Source organism: Ambystoma mexicanum, chromosome 7q (genome assembly GCF_040938575.1).
Source record: "Ambystoma mexicanum isolate Mex_15411 chromosome 7q, UKY_AmexF1_1, whole genome shotgun sequence".
NCBI lineage: Eukaryota > Metazoa > Chordata > Amphibia > Caudata > Ambystomatidae > Ambystoma > Ambystoma mexicanum.
Window position 1 is genome coordinate 591,292,819 of NC_090941.1, and position 23,531 is coordinate 591,316,349.

The 23,531-nt window shown below is 42.2% G+C and overlaps 1 protein-coding gene across 5 annotated transcripts in view; it reads left to right on the forward strand.

Annotated features, from left to right (window-relative positions):
* Positions 1 to 23,531, forward strand: part of TRPC4 (transient receptor potential cation channel subfamily C member 4) — a 1,757,650-nt gene that overhangs the window by 1,493,934 nt on the left and 240,185 nt on the right. The window lies entirely within an intron of this gene.

Consider the following 23,531-nt stretch of genomic DNA (forward strand, 5'->3'; position numbering starts at 1 on the left):
AAACTAGTGCCTCAGAAATTCTTTAAATGCGACTAGCACAATACATCATGCAACAGAAAACCATGTATTGTATTTTCAAAAAGTACTCAATTCCCTTTTTATTGAAATTCATGAATTGCAATTCCTGGACACAGTCTCTATCAACATGTGTAATGATCTGAACAAAACAGAGTTACGCTCAATTTCTCATCATGAGATAATTAAGTGGCATGCTAAAAACAGGGCCTAACACAATCTTGTAACACAATACTGCATGAAGAATTATTAAACTCTGGAGGAATGTTGATTATTATATGAAGCCGAGGACACAAACACAAATTACAAATAATTGCAATGCAAATATATTTTCTTGACCCCAGTCTTTGGGCTCTCTGGTCTATTTGTTAAGGCCAATACTATGTAAATAAGGATTCAATACAATATGCAGTTCACCTGCAGGGATGTATGCACATGTCCTCATACATTTAAGGGACACTTGCAACCAACAGTTTCAGTGCATACTACTTAAGATATGACTGTTGAAGTGTCCATGCAAACAGCGTTTATTTCACTCTCTGAGGTTGTAGAAGTCATTAACAAGCAGGCATCTGGTCGTTGTCACGGCACTGACGGCATCCCAGACATTTAATTTAGGCTCCCATTTTGACCATATTTTTAATTCTATGGCCAGGGATAAAAATGTTCCTGATTCTTGGAAAAAAAACAATTATCTACGCAATATTTAAAAATGGACGAGAGATAATCAAGCGGCATACAGGCCAATTTCCCTCCTGGACTCCCATTTTAAATTCTTTGGGAGACTGATGTTGGCCAATGTAGAGTTATGGGTTGCTGATAAAATCTTGGCTGATATTCAGTTGGGTTCCCGCCAGGGCCTAGGCATGAGTGAGGACATTCTCATTTTATATCTAGTTATAGCTAACTCGTTGTGCATTTAGCAAGAGACGATTTACCTGTCAATCATGGACCTCAGCACCACCACCTTCCATAAAGTTAATCATCCAAAGCTATGGCAAACCCTGGAGTCGATGAAGTGCCCGGGGGCCAGTTAGACATACTGATGATATGATTGAAGACCCTCCTGAGTGGAAACCGGCTATTTGGCCATGTTTTTTTTTTCTCAGTAAAAGGGCTCTCAGACATTTTGCATATGTGTTTAGGCACCTGGGGTTTCGAGAGGCAGAGGTTCACCTCACTGATGTGGCATAACCAGGCAGAAAAACATGCCTGGGGTTGCTGGAGGTACTCTTGTTCTGAGGAGACTTGCCTAGCATTTTGGTGCCGGACTGTCAGGTGGGTGGGACCAGACTGATATGCCAATGGTTATTTTGCCTTTGTGAAAGGTAGAGTGAGCTCAAACGTGGCTGTAGACACTCATTAGTGGGAACATACCCATAGAACAGGTTATTTGGTTGTGCTTGTTCTTGGTAGAGGGGCTCCCAGACGTCATGCATATCGATGCATATTCATCAGGGCACCAATGTCTGTGTTAAATGTGGGCCAACTTGTCACTTGTCACTGTACTGAGTGCAGCAAGGCTGAGTATTTGCCCCACTCCTCTTGCCACTGTACATCAATGGCTTGAAACAGACCCTGATGCCTCAAAACCTGGCAATCGTTCAATACCAGCATTGGTGTATGCTGACGAACCCAAGATTTTGGCAAGAATTCCTCAAGCCTTTCAGTAACTTATAACAGCATACACTACATTTATGAATTCCTTACACTTAAACATTAATGCTGAGAAGCATTATTAATCAGTCAAGCTGGCAGGAGAATTATTTAACGTCCTTTAATGTATACCAATAACAGAAAAATTCCCTTCTTTGTCGGAATTCAATTACTTAGCAGTGTGGTTTAGCTCTTGAGTTGAATTTATGGTATATTTCAGCTATTATCCCATTACAAAGTATTGAAAACAATTTCTTTACAAAGTCCTAGACTTACTATATTCAATACATATCTTTGCCGCACACCTACACTTAAATGTAGGTTTTCTTGAAGATGATAACATTGGATGCAAATATCAAACAACAATAAGGCAACACTGGCTCTATGATGTTTAGCAAAACCTCGTCATCTCGAGATCCCATTGATTCATTATATAAGTACTCTTTTTTTAAGAATAATGCATATAATAACTTTGGAAACCCCACTGAAATGTATGAAATTGAAACGCATTTTAAGATTTTTATTCAAGCCCAGAGAGAAACCAATGATGTAAAAAAAAAAAGAAAACATCTAATTGCACCTACATATTATTGACAACTAATTGGGGAATTACTTGAAAGATAGGTGCCTCGTTAAGAGATTGAGACTAAATTATATAGAGTTAAAAACTGATAAAGCTGCCTGAATGGGACAAGATGGAGGGACTAGCCGTGCTATATGTCAAGCAATGAGGGAAGACTTATTGGATGTTTTACTTTTTTGCCGGCTTATGACTCCATTGGGCTGAGCAGTCTAAGACTAATCCTCAGGAAATCTGCCATTTGCTGATGACGTCCAGCACAGTTTTTTCGCTAATGGTGGAGTCACCACATATTAATGGTCCGTGCTTCATTATCTTACTTGTGTATCATCCTCAATGTAACACAATCTTATTAGAAATATATATGTTAAATATTGAATATTAATTTGGTTGTTTTTATATGTTGCAAGAAAGGATATGCTTTTGTGGGATGAAATGGTTTTCTCTATTTTCTTATTAACAGTTTTTTCGAACTGCCTTGTGAGACGTTGAGGCAAACGTTCTTGAATATGTCTACTGACTATAATTGTCCTCTTTTATTAGTATGTATTGTTTGCTCTCTGTGGTTATTTATTGCGTTTTTGTGATGGTACTAATTAAAGTCAAATAAACATGTTTTGATTGATTAATAGTTCAAATAATCATCCTAATTATTCTCATTGACACATCCCAACTTCACCATTCACTCATGGACTTCTGCGATGAATATAAAAAAAAATTAAAAACTACAAGCATGAATTTTCTTGATAAAATTGGTGCACACCTTATACGGGGAAAATTAAAAGAGCAGTACCTGGGAACTGCGAAGCATAATTAATGAACTCTTTGTTTCTGTTTGAGAAAGATGTGCTATTGTACCACAAACATATTCTCTGTTTCTTGATAATATCATTCATAATTGTGATTCTGCTTCTTCTGCCATAACTAATGAGTAAATACTATCAAAATTAATCACTTTAATCCAAGCACTGATCTTGATCACACCTCTTTTTTAAGTCATATCTATAACTGCCCTGTCTAATTTCATTGCTTCTAAGTTTGAACCATTTGACAGATAAAAAGTAGAAGGTATACTCTCCCAAATAGAGTAACAGGCATCTTTCTTCATCCACCTTTGTAGGTGATCAGACTCCCCACACTTACCGTTTTACCATGTATTTGCACTGACTTTTTTTTGCACACAGCCCCATAAAACTGTCAAACCTGCTAGTCACACCATAGAATATTAGTGAATAGGGATAGAAAGATAATGTAATAGTAGGTTGCTGTGCAAATAATTCAGGCTTTCAATATCTTTGTCCTTTCTTGGCCTCAGAGGAGTTAAATCGCCAATCAAACCACCATTTTTCATCAAGGTTGTCCAGAAATTCATAGCCTTCTTAAGCTGGATTTAGTGCCCGCTGGGTGGCTTTATGTCTATTCTAAACAATCTCTGTGTTATATACATAACAAAAAATAAGTGCATGATACCAGAGGAAAAAGAAGGCACAACCTTCTTGAAAAATACAGAGGAGGCAATGTAAAAATATGTTCCCTGCACAGAGACAATCTGAAAAAAAAACACCAACATTGCACTTGGTTACCTTTCTGCAAAATAGTGAAAAGGACATCCTTTAGGCACATGCTTGACTTGTTGACAGCGTCATGTGAGGCCAGTATACAGGATTTCAGCTTTTCAATGCTGGAAGTGCCCAGACCTGAATGTCCTTATGCAACATACCTTAAGTACAGGGAAGCGGTAATTCTCCAATTAATTTCCAACATCTACAACTGTATTCTTAACTCTTTGTGTCTCCTTATGTATTTTCCAACTCTATGATGTTAAGCTACCACATCTCTTATCTGCTTTTGGACAGATTCCTGTCAGCCAATCCATTCCTGAGTGTTGTCAACTTCACTGAAAGATGGTGGATGTGTGAAGAGGGTGTGGCATGGAAGATGGTGGATGTGTGAGGAGGGTATGGCATGGAAGATGGTGAATGTGTGAGGAGGGTGTCGCATGAAAGATGGTGGATGTGTGCGGAGGGTGTGGCATGGAAGATGGTGGATGTGTGAGGAGCGTGTGGCATGGAAGATGGTTGATGTATGAGGAGGGTGTGGCATGGAAGATGGTGAATGTGTGAGGAGGGTGTGGCATGAAAGATGGTGGATGTGTGAGGAGGGTGTGGCATAGAAGATGGTGGATGTGTGAGGAGGGTGTGGCATGCCTCATGATGTTGTCAGCTATTTTTTTACGACCTCTGATTTTTCCTTATGTTCATTGCTAACCATCTAATTTGCTGTCACTAAACAATGCTTAACAATTGAACAGCCTTACATACATGTGTGGTTTAGCTTTGACATTCGAGATCTTGTCTGTTTGCTGTTTGCTGTCCCAAGTCTCAGAGCTTATATATGCATGTTCCTAGTGTGTGTGCTGGGGCAATCCTTAGTTGAGCATTACCAACAAGTAGTTGTGGGTCGCTGAGTCAGGTTAGTGTCCATGGACATATAGTATAGCATGTCGAGAGCTTGCACCCCAACAACTTAGAAGTCGAAAATGGAGTGCATTTTTTTAACCTGGCAAGTCCGACCAAAGCTTACACTTACAGGGTCCGGACAGACTGGTACATGCCACCTTTCATAATTCCAAAAAATAAGCAGTACCTAAATGTAAAAAGAGGTGTCAAACGCTTTTGTGTCTTGTGGAAAATAACCTGACAACAGGAAAGGCTTGAGAGCTTCCAGGCATAGGTTGCATTTTGTGAAGAAGCAAAAAAGCAGCTGCGTCATTACAACAAATTATGTCTTTGACACACTGTAATCCAATCAAAATTCGTTTACCACTCAGTGTCTTTCTGTGTTTCTTCTAGACTATAGTACTGAAAGCTTACCTTACTATTTTCCATCATTCTGGTTTGGAAAACAAAATGATTTCAAATAGTAGTGCTGCATTGTAACCACAATAAACTGCTACTGGGCTCGTGCAGTTCAGGTCCAATCTTTTGAACCATAAGAATACAAATAAGTGGATTTAACCTAACTGTAAGTAATTTGACAAATGAGTCTGTAGAATTACTTTGCAGTATGTCAAACTGATGCAACGAATTACAATCATTGTCCTTACATTCTAAACATTTACAACTTTATGGCTATTTCTCAGTTAAAAATAAAAGACAAAATGTAAATTTTCTTTAGATGAGATATTTGTACCCAAGTTTATTTTGACATAGATGATGGTGGCAATGAATTTGTTCTGCTACCTTGTATGGCCTCATTAAGGAGACACATCCTTTTAGTGGATGCAAATAGTTCAGGCTCACAAGGACTGCTGCTTGACTTTAAAACATGAGTGTCAATGGATATATATTTAGTATTTATTTGGGGTACTTATATTGTGTGGACCTAGCTTCGAGAAACATCAGTGTGCTGTACAGCAATGGGTTAAATAGCATACAGGGAAGGGGCCACACGTTTCAGCAGTGCTGTGTTACATTCAATGAAGCAACATCAGGAATCTGCAAGTATGGGTGAGGTGGGGTCAGCTTACAGGTGAGAGCTGGACAGTTGGCAGTTCTTGTAAAAGGGGCTCCTTGAAAGCGAAGGTCTTAAGCTCCTTTCAGAACTTCAGGAGTGTGAGTGTGCACCTAGTGCTGATGAGCATGAGGTTCCACAGCCTGAGGATAATTCAGATATAGCGATGTTTGTAAGGGCACATATTACAGTTACTGGAAAAGAGTACATTTGGTAGATTTTGATTGAACTCTGCATTGCATAGTTAGGGAGCAATGCATATTGGAGATGTCAGTGGAGAAATGCCTGTTATAAAAATTGTCCACAGTATGAGGCAAGACACAAATCACAATTGATTGAGAAACCCGAGTAGATTAAAAGAGTCAAAGCCACATATAAATCCACTGAATCCCTTTTCAGGTTTGGCAGGGTTAGCTAATATTAGATACTACTTTTCTTCTGAATGTATCCTGATTGCATTTAGTAACCTGGATTGGAGGAGCAGGCATAGTTGGGATTCTTTTTACAAGTCCAAATGAAGCTAGGTAAAGCTCCTGGTAATAGTACATATCTCCTAGCAATGAGTTATAATGGGCCTCATTACGAGCTTTCCGGTCCGGATACAATGGTACTGGTAAGCTTGCCGGTACCGTTGTATATGGACCAGCAAACTCCGAGTTGTGCTCGCAGGTGCCTTTCGTTCTGCCAGGTCTGACCTGGCAGAATGAAAGGCACCCGTGAGCACAGCATGCCTGTAGCACAGACACCGTTATGAACGGTGCCGGTGCCACGGGCATCCCCATTCCAGCACCCACGAAAGGGCAATTACCGGGTCTGGCGTGGCCAGAATACCCTGGTAATTGCCCATTCACGGGTGCCAGACGTTCTTGCAAGTTTGGAGGTAGCCTTGCCGGTTTAACCAGCAAGGCTACCTCCAACCTTGTAATGAGCCCCAATAGATTCTTGCATTGTGCATTCAGGTAGCAATATAGGAGCAAGAATAATTGGCAGAAATCATATAACTCATGTAACTCCTGACAAGGGGGCATATAAATATGATGCAGTGGCAGGTGATGATTTATTTTAATTGGAAATATGTAAATGTGTCCTACGATCCTATGAACATACAGGAGGAAACGAGTGAAGCAGGAGCCTGAATCAAAGTTTGGAGGTGGGGTTGCCCCCTGAGATCATTTTGAAAATAATGCATTACAATGGTGCACATTGAGAAAAACTGCATTTTGTAGATTAACACATGAAACAATCCATTATATCCTTTACCCTTGATGTAAGTAGACAATGCCATGCCACTGTATCCACACTGGCTGAATTAATATAGGCCACACTAGCCACATAATAATACTCACATTTGCTTTATATTTCTACCACAGTAAATAAATAACATAGCACAGTAAGAACATGCATTCAGACTGGCTGCCCCCAATGTAGGTCATATTATCTACACAAAACCAGTTATCATGTTTGCTTTACCTTTGTTGCCTAGTAAAATATGCCAAACAATACAAATTCATCCAGTCTGGCTGAACCAATGTAGGCTAATCTAGCTACGCACTAACACTTCTCATGTTTGTTTGACACTTGATTCCGAGTAACAATTTCCATGCAGAAGTAATCAAATATATCCATAATAGATGCACCATTGCAGGACAATCTAGGCCTGTGGTAACTGCTATCCTTGTTTTATTTGATCAAGATGCCCAGTAAAAATCCCATCTCACAGTAAGGGAACATGTCCAGACTGGCTGCACCTATGCAGGCCCCTCTACCAATGTAATAACAATTACATTTGCTTTACAATTGAAATGCAGTAAAAAAAATCCTGTCACAGCAATGACATAAATCTAAATTGGCTGCACCCATGGAGTACAGTCTAGTCTCATAATAACAATTAACATGTTGTGTTACCCATGATGTCCAGTATAAAATGTCATGCCAGAGTAAGAAAGTACAATCAGAGTGGCTTCACCAATAAAGTCCTGTCTAATCATGTCATAAAACCTATCATATTTGCTTTACCCTTGATGTCCGTGAAAAAATTTCTGCCCTAGTTATTAAATGTATCTAGACTGGCTGCACCAATGTACAACAGTATGGCCATGCTATAACACTTATGTTGGCTTTTACAATTTGTGCTCTATAATAAATACCATGACACAGTAAGAATATATATCCACACTGACTGCTGCACAAATTAGACCAAAAGGTGATGGCTGGAAGGCAACCCTCCAGATCATTTTTTTTCAGCCTGCCAAGACAGATCAAAAGGGGAAATACCATATGCAAATCAGGCTTGGTCCCACCCCAGAAGGAGCAGTCTGCTTTACGCTGACATGTGAGCAAATTCATAACTCACAGGCCTCTTTCGCACCTCTCCAGGCTACTCCCCTTTCATAGGCTACGTAGCCATTGGACTTCTCCAGCAGAATTCCATAGTCCCTTTTCTCTGTTCTCCATGACTTCTCTTCTCCTCCATCTGTCATCCTCCACATCCCAGGCAAGGTAGAGGTAGAGCAAATGCACCAGGACAACATAATTGAACCATCTACCAGTCCCTGGTCCTCTCCTATTCTGCTAGTGAAAAAAACAGACAAAAGTGGGAGGTTCTCTATAGACTTCTGAAAGGTGCACAGCATAGCAGCCTTAGATACCTACCCAATGCCTCACATTTATGATCTTATGGATAAATAGGGTAGTTCCATATATGTGTCTGCCCTAGATTTAACCAAGGGCTATGGGCAAGTCCCACTACACAGACCAGATAAAGAAAAGCTGGCCTCTGCCACCCCGATAGGTCTATATCCGTTTACAGTCTTACCCTTCAGGTTAAATGGTGCCCTAGCATCTTTCCAAAGGTGGCTGGATAAGATTATCCAGCCTTATTCAGAATTTCGCAAGGCATACATCGATGACATTGTAATCCACAGTCCACCCAGGGAAGACCATATATGCCATCTATACACTGTAGTAGGAGCCTTGAGAAAAGCGGGATTGACAGCCAACCCAAGAAAATGCAAGTTGGCCCAACCTGCCATTAAATACCTATTGTTTTTTGTCAGAAAACAGCAGCTTTCAACCTCAAGAGGAAAAGGTTAGAGCAGTTTCAGAATCCCCTACGTCAAAAACTAAAAAGGATTTAAGATCTTTACAAGGGTTAATTGGGTCACGCTACTTTTGAGGAGTTTTGTGAAGCCGGAGAAACTCAATAGCGTGCGGGTGACTGGAGAGGGAGCAGGAGTGATTGAAAAGGACGAGCCCGGAGAGTGAAAACAGGAAGAATGCAAAGCAAAGTGAAAAATGGTAATGGCAAAAGCAAAGCAGGCAAAAGCAGGCAAAAGCTGGAAAGCGGCTAGAGAAAGAAAGCAGAATTTAAGTGAAATGTGTACTAGAGGTGTGGAATTAAAGAAAGGCAGAGCAAGTGTGCTGGCGGCGTGAAAGCAGCTAAGAGGGGGTGTGAGTGACCCGAAAATAAGGAGAGGGGGAGAAGCGACCCGAAACAGAAAAAGACAGCAAAGAGAAAGTGAAAAGGAGAATAGACGATGAAGAGGTGAAGCTAACCCGAACATGAGAAAAGGGTGCAAACAACCCATAGGAAACACAGATGGTGCAAGCGACCCATAGGAAACAAGAGAGTGCAAGAGAGCACAGTAAGACAAAACAGGGTGCAAGAGAGCACAATGAAAAGTATAGAGAGGTGTGCAAGAGGCAATTAAAGGTGGAAAGAAGGTGCAAGTGTGCACGACAGGAAAAGAAGCTGTGCAGGACATGCAACAAAGCAAAGAATGTATAGAGTGAAAGAGGCACCGAAGAGGAAAAGGTGCCAGACAATAAGGAGAGGGGTTAGAAGTCATAGTGGTCAAGCCTGGGAGGAGCAAAGAACCCAGTGTTCTCAAAAGTCTCTGATACTACCCCCATGAAATAACTATACAGTGAAAGGTACGTCCTGACAAGAGGAACCTTTCTGTTTGTGTAAAACCAAGCCTAGGCTTAGGGAAGGGATCCCTAAGAGTCTCACAAAAGACATTGTTGAACTTTGTTAAGAGAGGCCTAGACTTTGGAAGGGACCCCTGAGGGACCCCTGAGAGGCCTAACAGGAACTGTGCCTTTTTGTGTCTTTTTGTTTGGAACTGGAAGGATCAAAGCTTGGGGAAGGGAACCCCAACAGACCCAGAGACCTTGTGAACTGCATTGATTTGCTGCAAGAGCCCTACGTGGAAGGTTCCAATGGCAACTCTTTTGAGTTGAGCTATTTTGAACTGTCAGAACTGCACCTATTGGTACTACATGAAACCAACTGTGGTTTACATTTTCTTTTGAATCACCATGTTTCCTTTAAGAAGCCCCCCTATAACATTTGGTTTAAGGTTGAGGGCAAGCATAGGTTTGGAAACAGACAAACTTTGGTTTTGGATTTTCACCAATTGACGACCCTTAGAAACATCAGTTGCCGGAAGAACTCCTTAGAGGTTTTTTTCATATCTGTAAGGTCAAAGGTAATAACAACTCCAGCATGGTCTGAAATAGCAATGCTTTCTGACTTGCAGTCTAAAACAGTTCCTGATAGAGACTTGGATGTACAAATATAATCAATACAGGAAAATGCATTGTGAAGAATGGAATGGAAAGAAAAGTCTAATTCAGTAGCATGACCAATCTGCCATGAGTCCAATAGGGCGATTCTAAAATAAATCGAAGGAATTCTTTAGGTTTTTTGCACCTTTTGGAGACTGATTTTGACCTTCGATCCATAAAAGGATCCATAATTTCATTGAAGACACGACATTCTATCAAATGAGGAAAATCGGCTTGCACATTTTTTTTATAATGTTAATCCAACATTCAGGGTCAGGAACTGTTGGGCCATAAATGTTCAAAATACATACAATTTGCTTATCAGTTTGTAATTTAACTACAGACCATCTGCCCCGGTCGTCAGCATCTTGATGAAAAATGTTGTGAGATAGCCCCTTATTAATAAGGATTGCAACACCATTATGTTTAACTCTGGACTTACTTCAAAACAACACCCACCCAAAGTGTTTTAAATGCCATCAATTTGTGTACAGAAAGATCCATTTCTTAAATACATGCCACTGAGGGATTACATTTCTTGAGATACACAAGTAAATTTAGCTTTTTGATTGGATTGTTAATCACTTAGCATTCCAGGAAATGCATGTGAAAAACCATTAGTTGAAATTAGAGATACTTTTGCTTGTCTTTTTTTAAGACTTACTGGGATGCAGCCAATGCATATGAGGAAACATAGAAAGATCAGATAGCATTCCATGACTTAATACTGGATCAAAGAGAAGGGAAATGGACAAGCAATACTGCAGCACCTGACAACTACAAATACGTCATACTTAAAAACCCTTATTACATTAGAACAGATATCGTATTATTGGGTTCATTGGGAGAAAAAAAAAACATGTGGATCTCTTTCAAAAAGGAAGTTGACAGGATTGAGGCGAAATTCAGAGTCTAGAGGTGCTTAGCTTAGAGACACCCAAATCAGAAGTATATGCCATGCTCACTAATTCCCTATACTGTAATAGTTAGATCAGCACAACTGATACACTGAGGTTAGTGTGAAGTAAAGTACAGTCATGTAGCCACTTTGGATGCAAGGGACTTTTGACAAGAATCAGGAACTGAAGAATCCATGTCATCCATCCTTAATGATGAATGAAGGATTTGAGGTCTGCTGTATCATCAAAAAGTGAGATATTACCTTTTATAGTAACCTTGAACGTACACCGATGGATGAGCCCACATCTGGCTTCAAGTTTCTTCAGTGCTGGCCGGTATCCTAAGAATTCTCTTAATTTTGCAGTTTTATTTGAAACATTGAGGGAGCTAAAGATGCTGTGCCCATTCCATGAGAGTTGGCCATGTTCCTTTGCTTTTTTAATGATAATTTGCAGTTGCGTGTATACAAGCAAAAGGAAAATCAGAGTACGCGGGACAGACCTTTCTTGATTTGAGGATTCCATAATGCCAATTTGATGTGCTCTTTGAATATTAAACACTGTTGATGGCTGAATCCCAAGGATATTTGGTCATGCTTTTTCAAAAACAAAACAGGATCATCACCTTCACTGTTCACTGGCATCCCAATTGTGTGAAGGTTATTGCCACAACCTTTATTTTCCAGTTCTTCATTATGTTTCTGAGGGTCCTTTACTGATTTTTCCAAAAGAGCAGCATGCTGGGATACATCTTCTGCCCCAGTCCTTTGCTCCACTTCACCTATTCTGGACTCAAGCTTAGACCATCTATTGTCGATTTGCTGGGGTTTATTGTTAGTCACTTACATAAAAGGTTTGAGAGCCCTTTTCTCCATCAAAATAGTCTCTGTGCTGTGGTCATTAGATGTCTAGAGTGGTGCAGGAGAGTCAATTGTAGACCTTTTTAAGCAGTTGTGGAAGTACCAGTTGAAGCTGAGGTATCTTTATTACTGGATTCTTTCTGTGCACCCCTTTGGGCTGCCATAATGGAGACAGTTGTAGGTTGATAACCGCAGTATAAATTATTCAGATCTTTGTAGAAATGCAAGAATATTATTTGAGGCCCCATCCCACAGACAGATATAGATGAGAAGATGCACCAAATTATCTGCTGATAAAACAGGCAACAAGGCCAGTTGAAAAAATCCTTTAAGAAGAGAGGTATTCTTCTATGATTTATGCCAGTCTGTCTACTTAAAAAAATGATAAATAAGCTTTTAAAGCTGAAGTCTTACCAAAAGGCCACCACGCTGTGCTCCTCGAGTCAATCAGACTGGAAAAGGAGGCCTCTGCAAAGTTGTCTGCATCATGCTGAAAAGTCCCCTCATGTGACCCGGCATCTTGAAACTCGTGAGCCGCTTGGGTCTTCCGAACTTCACGCAGCTGGCTCGAAAACAAAAACGGCATCAAACTCTCTCGCCATCCTCTTCAGGAACATAAGATAAGTCTTAATCCCTTCTTCAAAATATTAGTTTGTATGGGTGAGCTAGGACGGCATGACATATTGTGGTCGCAGGGACCAGAGAGTGAAAGATAGGCTGCCATTCCAGTTGGCTCCAAACCACACAACCACTTTGCATGATTTTAACCTTGTTTAGAGCTCAGGGTGACTTATACAGTATAGTTTCGCATTACATTTAACCTCAGCTCTTAAATTCCATTATACAATGCGCCTACTACCAGAAGACGGATCAAAGAAAATGTTTCATAAACAAGTAACTGTAATTGTAATTGGTTATTTATAATGAGCTTAATACCCAGAGGTTTCTAAGCAATCAAACCTGTCTTGTTCTGCGTCATCTTGCTTCCAAGACAAGCACGTTGCCCCTGAGCTATCCTCCTGAGACAATTGTTGCCTCCCGTGCATTTCAACAAGTAACTTGAACCCAGTCAAGCTTTCCCCACATATATAGCTCGTCTATTTCTGGGGCATTCTTCACTTCATAATGGTTTTCATTTGACTGTATTTTACGCAGGGGCGTAATTTGGGGGTTGCCACAGATCGCAGGAGCGACCCCTGTGGGTCACACTTGCGACATCTGCTGTCCTCATGTGACCCCTGGACTGGAGCATGGGATTAACTTGCATTTTTTAAAAAAACTGTTTGTTGTTTTCAACAGGGGACGGACTAGTTAAAAAAAGAAAAAGGGCAAAACGCACACTGGGCAGGGGGGCGCCACTGTGTCTGCAGACTCTGCACTGGACATTTTCGAGCTCATGGTTGCACCCATGAGCTTGTTTACGTCCCTGATTCGACTCAGAGACAGCTGTGGGAATGAGCCGCTGAATACAGGACGCTAGTCTGAGCTCGCCTGGTCAAAGCGGTGCATGGGGAGATCTGCATCGGGAACTGTAATAGCAAAGAGTGCACGGTGCCACAGGTGAGAAATTAGGTGTATTGTCAGAGCTGTATGTCGTTCTCAGTACTAAAGTACAAGGGTGGTGCTGCTTGTCAAGGGGAGAGATGCTTTTGGTGTAGGGTGGCACAATTCAGGACTGAGGCGCATTGGCAAGGTTGTGTTGGTTTTAAATACAGTCATCCAGGAGTGTAGTAGGTATGGATAGAGCTGCCTTGGGTAGCTCTGTGTTTCTGAAAGTTTTAGGAGAATACTTTGAAGGACGTAGTGGAGGACCTGCTTCACATTTTGTGGGACGGCATACGATCCTATAAATGTCACTAACACGATCTATGAAATAGGAATCCTTCTGGCCACACGTGTCATGAGCATCGATTCATGCCCGGTGGATTTTCTTCACGTTCTTTACTCTTAACTTCAAAGGTGGGACTACAAGTCCCAGAATGCATAGTAATAACCAGAATCACTAACCACTCGAATCAAAATGTGTACCCCAAGGCCTCTATGTGAAATGCCATTTTATGAGTGGTACAAACGATTGCTTGCAGAGGAAGGAGACACATTGGGCCTCATTACGACCCTGGCAGTACGGTATGGACGGTGGCGGTATGGCACCGGCACCGTCCATACCGTACCGCATTATTCTGAGTTTCCCTCGCGAGTTCCTGACAGCCCGCCAGGTCTTAGCTGTGCGGCACTCGTGAGCAGAACTCGTGATTGCACCGGCACCGTTATAAACGGTGCCGGTGCAACCATGCTCCCAACCCCATTCTGCCCTATTGGGCAGAATGGGGATCAGGAGCCCAGCATTACCGCTTCCCACGAATGGACAATTACCGGCCCCTTCATCTCGTAATGGGCCGGTTATTGCCCAATCGCGGGAGGCGGTGCCGGTAGCGAGCATGGCCGTAGCCGTGCCTGCCATACAGGCATGGCTACCGCCATGCTCGTAATGAGGGCCATTATCCGCCACCATGCCAAGTGGGCGTGGGGCTCCCCCTGCAAGCTAGCAGAGCAACCTTGGAATTTTTCCTTACTCCCTAATCTGTTTTCTGTGTGCCTGACAGTGCGGGAAAGGTCCGGGTGGGAAGACAATGACACGTTCCTGTTTTAGTTGGAAAGACTGCTGAGCTGTGAATGAGAACGGAGGGAAGCTTCACAATTGTTAGGCAGAATTATATGCAGTACCCTTTGGGAACACCACACACAATTAAAACTACAAGGGACAGTACAAATTCACCTTTGGTACAAGCCTGTACTACACAGTAAAAGTGGTAGTCATAGCTGAGCAGCCAGACTTATCTCAAGAGCAAGTGAGCAGTATCAATATTTACACAAAGGACAGCATTTACTATGATTCAAACAAACACTGACTCAAGGTTTCTGAGTAAAAGAATATACACTTATTTACACATCAGTTGTATAACATTTCACTAAAGTAAAGCAGTTCAAAAAATCACACTCTTAATACACCACACCACTCCCAATAGTTTCCAGACAAGTTAAGGTCACAAAATGAAGTGGGAGCAAAATGGCACTCTAGTAATTAGAAAGGGAGGGAAAGACAACATTAGGCAGATTTGGAGCAGCACCAACGGGTAAGTAAGTAGGGCAATCTAGAAAGAGGAACTACAGTGATGGAATCAAATCAAATAGACTTAGGGCCAAAGTCAATAGGACAAAAGTCTTTTGCTCAAGATCACACAGTTCAGGGTAGTTTGTGGTTAAGTCTTTGCCAAGAGTTCCAGAAGAAGTTGGTCGGCAGAAAAGTTAGTTTAAAGAGTAGAGAAGGACAAGCCCTTGGATTGGCGAAAGGTTTCACACACCTTCACCGCGGCTGGACGAAACGAACAACTGGATTTACACAGTACCTTTAAATGGAGAAGAAGCTGTAGCTGAGGCGGACGTTCCTGGCAGTTCCTGCAGGCTCACGGTTCCTGAAGCGACTGTCAGACTGACATGAAGTAGGAAGACTGGAGGGTCCTGTACTGCCCTGGGAAGAAACCAGCAGCAGAGCAAAGCAACGAATAAAAGGTGCGCTCCTTCAAACCCAAGCAGGGTCCGACCTTCCTGGCTATCCAGCCCACTGTAGCTCTGTACAGCGAATTCGACCAGAGGAGGGAGTCCTGGCTTGCAGTTTGGGTGAACTGGTTGGTCCCACCAGCTCAGGGGAAGAATATTCTGGGAGGATCTTCTCTGTCGTTGGAGTTCGAGGATTTGGACCTGCAGCAAGGCTTCACCGGGCAGTTAATTCGTGGTAGGGGTCCACTTCCGTCAGCTCCTCATCAGTTCTTTCGTTCCAGTGGCGACTCTGCCTTTCCAGACCCAGAGACCTGCTTTTTTGCAGTTTTCCCCCATTCACGCAGCCTGGCTGTCAATCACAAGTTTGATGGTAACAAGTTTCATTAAAGTAAGCTCAAAAGGTTCTCATGAGGAGGTTTTTTAGTGGGGAGCGGCAGGAACTGGTAATAGTCTTTAGCACCACCCATAAGCCAAAACTATTGTATTAGAGTACAGATAGGGTGAAATGGCAGATGACCGGGGAGGGACACAAAGCGTCTAGGTGTTGTTTGGTTATTTGCCCACCAATGTTCCCACTCATTGACTGGCCCTGCCCATGCTAATCCCTACGGCCATTCCCATCCAGGATCCACATTAAGAGGGGATTTGGGTTCATAAACTTTACGTGGTAACATGGGTCTTGACATCCTTATAATAATGCTACACATGATCCATTCTTGTTTAAAATGTATGTCATATTACAGTGATCTCGTAACCATATTTTAGGACAATGCTATGCATTGTGTCTTTTGTATAGCACCTTTCACCATTGTTATGGTCACAATGCGCTGTAGTATGAATGCCCTCAGGGGGATCGAAGTCCAAGGTAGGGAAATTTGAGCAGCTGCTAGTATACGTGTGTGCATTATAGCCAATACGAGGATATGAAGGGGTGGCCAAGTCCCTGCTAGCCATGCATGTCTAGGGGGTATGCGAGAGAAAAGTCATTATGTGCATAGGTACAATTTGTTTTTTTGTTGTGAAAGGTAGCTGCATTCTTATGGCAGAAGTGTTGTGCAAAGTGTCATTCGAGTTGTGTATGAAAGCCGATGATGCCACTTCCTGTGATGTCAAGTGCTGAAAGGTTGTGTGCCATCACTTCATGTGATGTCATTTTGGGGCTGGGGGTCAAGCAACATGGTACCACTTCCTGTGATGTTACTTGGGGCGAGGTGAAATGACATCACTTCCTGTGATCTCATTGGGAGGTCAAGGGTCATGTGATGTCACTTCCACTACCCCTGACATTTTGGTAAAATGACGTCCCTGATTTTACATTGGTACTATTAATAGATTTGCCAATTTATGTTAAAATAATTGCCAGGAAAAGAGTTAAATCTCCCTTAAACCTAAAATTCATTATGGACAGTATAAAAAAAAGATAGACAACTTATGAATGGGTAATTATTGAAGGGCTTTATGGAGGGGGAGGAGCAAAGAGATAGAGGAATACAAGAGGGTCCCCCCATAAGATGATAGAGGTGATTCAATGTGGTCAACAAGAAAAAAGGACAGAACATTACTTTATTCCCCTCACCTTCGTTTGTTTTTAACTGCCTCAGATTCCTCCTTTCTCTAAAGACTGCAAGTTAACATGTTGTTAAGCTACTCAACCATTTCACAATATTGCTGTGAATTTGGAAAGGGTTCAAATTACAGGAAATGATGGGTGGTCCTTGTTAAAAAAGCGAGCTGAAACGATTCCCTCTCAATTTCAACTCCAAAAAGGGAACGTAATGCAAGTAAACCTCGAGGGCCCTAGCGACGGTACAACATATACAAATCTGAATGTGGCGTGATTAATTTTTGATTTAAGGGGAAGGCGGAGACTATCCTCCCTAAATCAACTCTTTTTAGATACGGTAGCTTGCACCCTCCTCGTTGCCTTGCCAACATTTTAAAAGAAGCCTTTGAGAGCAAAACACACTGTGCAGTCTATTTCTGCTCACAGATAGGAAACATCACGTGCAGCAATGGCTCCCTTTCCTGCTTGATTTATTCAATGTGATGTCACAATTTCACATGCTGTGCTTTTAAAGCATTTTAAATTACGGACTGGATGCTTAACATGTCGTGCTGTGGGCTTGATAGCTCCAAAAAGAAGCGTTCGCAACAATATAAAGTTCAGAGGCACATTCCAAATATTTCAGAGCCCTGTAGTTGCGGGTAGCACATGCTACTGGAAAAGCTGTAATAGAGGGCAAGCCACGTCATGCGAACTCGAAACCACTCTCCGAGAAGCTTGTAGGAGCGATTCATGTAATCCGCACGCATACATGTACGCAGACAGTCAAGAAAGGGTATCTTTTTCCACTAACATTTAAATCAAAATGTAATATGCATATTCCTTCCTGAACGCAGATAAAATTGAAAAAAGTTTCTGATTTATTAAGAATTATAATTTAATTCGGTTGCAACGATTTTCCACATATATTCAGTTTCCACTCCCAATAACGTAGATATAACCAATACGTGATACAAATCTTGATCGATAATGTCTATACCATATTTGATTAGCTATACTCTAACACAGTTCTCTTTGAACTTTGACTAACCACGTGCATGTGTTCAATGGGGTGCCCTGTAGAAAACTCACACCCCTCAATTTGTTCACACCTAGGTGTTATGGCACGACTCAGATGCATGGATATTTTCACATGGAACAGGTCACAAAGCTGACTTTAATAACGGAAGTTGCAACGTACTGCATGCCAAGAAAAAACCCCATTGTTTATCTTGCACATATGAAACGGTTTTTGGAGGCAAAGGGAACGGAAAAGAAGCCCATATGTTACGGTTTAGAAAAACAACCCATTGAGTAAAATGTAATGGTTTGGGTCTATTTGACCTCAAACATTTGACCTAATCAAATTTGATCGCATTTATTTGACCTTTTTTTCTGTCTAAAATGCAAGACACCTGCAAACCCCCACTTCCCCTTATCCTAATCTATACCCTTACCCACCCCCATATGCATATTTAATTAAATTTGACCGAAAAAAAGGCCAATTATGCTAATACTATATGTAAGCTGAGAAGCACTGTCACTTCCTGGTACAGTTTGAACATAATGCCAGCACATAAATGGTTGCTTTAGAACCGCTTCCAGTGTTTCTTTTGTAAGCCCCCTCCATTGTTTTGCCACTGGCTGATTTTGCACGCCAGTTATGTCATTATGTATTATGCGTGCTTCGTCCATTGTGGGTACCAATGCAGGTAATGTTCCCCAATCTTTTATTAAAAACAGTGGACTATTCTAATGATAGATGTATTACTTTTTCTGTTTTGGCTTTGCTGGTGGTTGCTCTTGAACACCAAAACGTTGTTAACTTGTTTAAAAACATAATATTATTTACCAAACAGCTTCAGACTAATCGACAACCTTGTCAAATTTGTGACCTAGAAGCAGGCAACAGTTGAAAAGGCAATAAAGGACTACTCGCAGAATTAAAAAAAAACAAAAGAAGCATGTGTTGTCCAAAACTGGAGAAAAAAATTAAAGCGTCAGGAAAAAATGCTAACTTTCCTCAATCATGACATCATTGGATATTAACAGCAGCAATTAAGGGCACACACTTTTCTTGTTGACCAAATTGTGAAGGGAAATGTGTGTCCAATGTTACTGCTTATTGGTTTACTGAAGCATTGTGAATGTAATTTTCTCGCGGCCACACATCGTAGGGGCCTACACTTTTGCTGCTCCCGCTTCCACGCAGGCCATGGTTCTGGGACAGTGGCTGGTGATGCTCTGAGAAGGTTTCTATATCCTACTACATACTTCTTGAAATCCCTTTCAGGGGTATAACAATTGATCATTTTGAAAGCTCATTCTGATGACTATAGATTGTAATATGCACTTGACTGTGAGTCATTGGATCTCACATCACTTCTTGGAGGCCCGATTTTCGGTCCATCATGAGTGCTGTGAAGTTCAGTTGTCAGAGTGTCTCTTATCCCTATATATACTGCTGGATTTTGCTATTCCAATCGAAGTAGCAGTATGTAGTCATTGCATTAACCTAGTTCTTAGAGGAACACTCTAGAGTAACCCCCTAGACATTTATGGAATGTTACGTTCTCTTATGTTTTGTGACATTAAATAGTGCACCACTTTGCTTTATAGCGAAATGGATGGTAGCAGTATTAAAATGGTTTAGGTCCATTGAGTCGGTGAAGTGAGTACTCCAGAGCAGTATTGAGGACACGTTGCGATTTCATGAGGAGATTGGACCTATTGCCTGCTGTGCGGGTTAAGGCACCAGGTTGTTTTCAGCTGTTCAGTGGCTGGGGAGACACATGGTTGAAGATGTGACAGAGAGGAAGTGAAGGCACAGCAAGGAAAATAGTGCTGCAAGGTGCAGAGTTCATCTCAATTCAAGAAGCGGTGAGGCAATAGAGTCACCAAGTGGTAGCGCAAGAGAACTTAAAAGAAAGTCCTAACTTTGTCTAGTAGAGTTAGGTTTGTATTTTCATTCTGTAATTTTAGAATGTGTTAGGAGGGGGAGTGAAGGAAGTACATACACAGTGAAATTCGGAAAACAAGTTGTCAGAGGGAGATGGGTAAATGGGAGTCAAGTAAGTGAGTGAGGAGGTGAGGAAGCTATAAGATGGTGGGTCACAATGTAATGGAATGTGATCAGTTAATGATCAAAGAGAATGGACTTTAGCTGCAGTTTGTGGGCCCTGATGATACTGAGCGATTGATATACCCTTTGGGTATGACTGGGAATTCACTAGTAAGAGATATGAGTAGGGCAAGATCGCGAAAGAAGAGTATGTTCAAAAGAACAGAAAGGGGAGAGGGCAGCCCTCAGCGGGTGGAGCAGCATCTATGCACATCACTGGAAGACAGAGCCGATGCCAGACACTGCTCTGCAGGCTGAGCCGCGTCATGGGTTGAGACTGCTGTGTTCTGGCCATTGTGCTCAGCAGCACAGGCTCATGTCAAGTAGGTGGGGATATTGGATTTGTTTGGGACAATGCTGACGGGAAACACCTGCACATCTAAGGATGTACCCTTCACTACAACAGGCCAAATAAACCAGAGCACTTCTCTGTAGCCCTAATTAATCTCCATTAGTTCCCTGTAAAGTGCAGCAATTAATTTGCTGCTCTTTGCATCAATAGGAAAATCATGGTGTTTGTTATTTACTTAACAAGAAATGCACCCTTCCTAGAACCCTGCTGTCGAGCAGAGCTAGAGAACTCTTGCAAGTGACCCACAGACTGAAAAAATAGGATGTAATAGACTTTTCACCAGAAATGGTACTATGGATGAGTCTCACAGAATTTTGAGGAAAAGGACCCAAATAGCTGCAACCTTGGGTTCCCTGCAACAAAGCACTGTACAAACATAAATCTAGATACACCATTGCAGTGTAGTTGCTTGGCTACTTCGATGCCTTGCAGTAAAAACATGTTGGTCATTAATGTACATGGTGTGCGTGTGTGTGTCAACCAAGTATGCTGTGGTTGGCATGACACTTTCTATGTACATGTGTTCATGCGTGTTGTGTGATGTTGGGGCTGTCTGAGGTAGGCATGGTGGCATTTCTTTTATTGACTTGCCAATATGGCCACATGGACATGTGTTTCACGAGTTGGGAAGGGACCATCACAAGGGTGGGGGTTGCAAGGGATGGTTGCTTGATGCCATTCCTTGTGCTGCAGCATTGCATGTTTGCTGTCGGGGTATCAGTGTTGGTTGAATATGTTTTTTGATTGTGTTTATGGTGGTGGCAATTTGCAGAGACATTTGGAGATGAGAGGTATATGTCATGATGATGTTTTGTGTCCCTTATTGATGATGGGTACTCATTTGTTTAGTTGTGTGCCCATATGTTGCACAGAGCAGTGAGGTTTGGGGTATCTGTCGGTTGCTCATTCACCTTTGTCCATTCACTTCTGAAGGTTTCATGTTCTTGTACTTTTGTTCCTTGATGCTATCACAGCTGTTTAGGTATCCCTGTGGCACTTGCTTGTCTATGTGGATGTGCTCACACTTCTTAAACAGGTATTGCTTATTGGCATTGGGAATGATGAGAAGGGATGTGGTGTCACTCTGATTCACTGGGCTACACACTTCACATGTGATCAGTAACATCAAAACACCAAAGTGTATCTGCAGTGACAGTATGGTTGGCTGTTGTGCCGCTGGGTGTGCCATGGAAGAGGTGACTGGCCTGGATTCACTCGCACTACTTCCATTTAATCATGTTGAGGAGGGATGTCTTCCAGGTGTACATCATGGGAGACACAGGCCAAAGGAGTTGAGGTAGGTTAGTGCTTCACAGTAAACTGTGCTATGGTTATTCAGGACAGGAGGCATAGATTAGTTAGTGTGGGTACTGGGATGATGGCAGACCTGTGGGTGCTGCCTTAATATATCTGGTGGGGAACAGGTCAGTGGGGGTAGTGGGATGAGGACAGACTAGTGGGTGCTGATTTAATGTAGGCAGCTGGGGTGCAGGTTTGTGTGGGTACTGGGACAAGGGTGAACTTGTTGGTGCTGTCTTAATGTAGGTGGCTGAGGGGCAGGTTAGTGAGGTACTGGGAGGAGGACAGACCTGTGGGAGCTGCCTTAGCGGCTGGTAGGCAGGTTAGTGGGGGTATTGGGACGAGGGTGGACTTGTGGGTCCTGTCTCAATATAGGCAGCTGGGGCACAGGTTAGTGGGGGTAATGGAATGAGGACTTGTCAGTCGCAGGAGAGGAGTGGAAGTAATGGTGATTGCTGGTGAGTAATCATTGATTAGATTTTTTCCATGGAGCCGGCACAAAGGTTGTTCGAGAACTCTATGCTCTGTTTGCCATGGGGGCATGTTGTGGGCATTATGGGTGCTACTCGCTTTCCTTTGTGCACTTAGTGCTTTTTTTGTAAATGAGGCCCAGAATGTTCAGTTGCCATCAATACCAGTAGTTATTGACATTGGCAACACGCTAAACATTCTGATTGGCAGAGTAGGTTAATAATAAGCTCTATGTGTTAATATAGTTTAAGTAACTGTTGGGGTCTTTACTACTTATATCCTCAAAAAATCTGCTCTAAACTCCTACTCGATCGATTAACCCACTCATACACAATTGGTCCCCACCCTCAGTACAACGTTTACCACATATTTCTTGCAAATCCCACAACATTCAGACACAGTAGAAGAGAGGACGGAATAAATGGGGCAGAATGGAATGAGTGGAACCTGTTGGAATTCTCCCCACACTTTGTACCACTGTGCACCCTGTTCCCTGTGTTGTTGCTATAGATCTGTATCCCCCTATATATGCTATTTATCTGTATTCCCATATATATATGTTTCCCCATATATACCTGTATTGACCCCTGTCCCTATATATCTGAATGTCGCTATGTCCCCACCATCCTGTTCACCTGCCTGGTCTCGGGCGCTTTGCAGATAACCACCATATCACACCACTACACTTACTCTCCACTATAATCCATCATTCAACTAGAACACAGCAATACCCCTGATAATTCGGCGTAGCTGTTCACATACGAATACAACCCCAAGAACACCTCACCACTCTAATAAAACGCAGCTAGCCAAGCACATTCCGGCCTAGTTGCTCACATAGGCGTTCTTCAGGCCTAACACAGCCAGAACCCAGTCTGGGTGTCCACCCACCAGACTGCACATATCCAACTGATATCTTCAGCACCACACCTATCGCTAGGAAGCAGCTACCATCCGACAATTACACCAGCTGCACACATATCTGGTGCACCCACGCACCATACGTCACCATCTCTCTCTACTGACCTAAACTACGGGTCCCAAGGGTGTTCAACCTAGCATTGTTTTGAGGTTATACTAATGATATATAAAGCG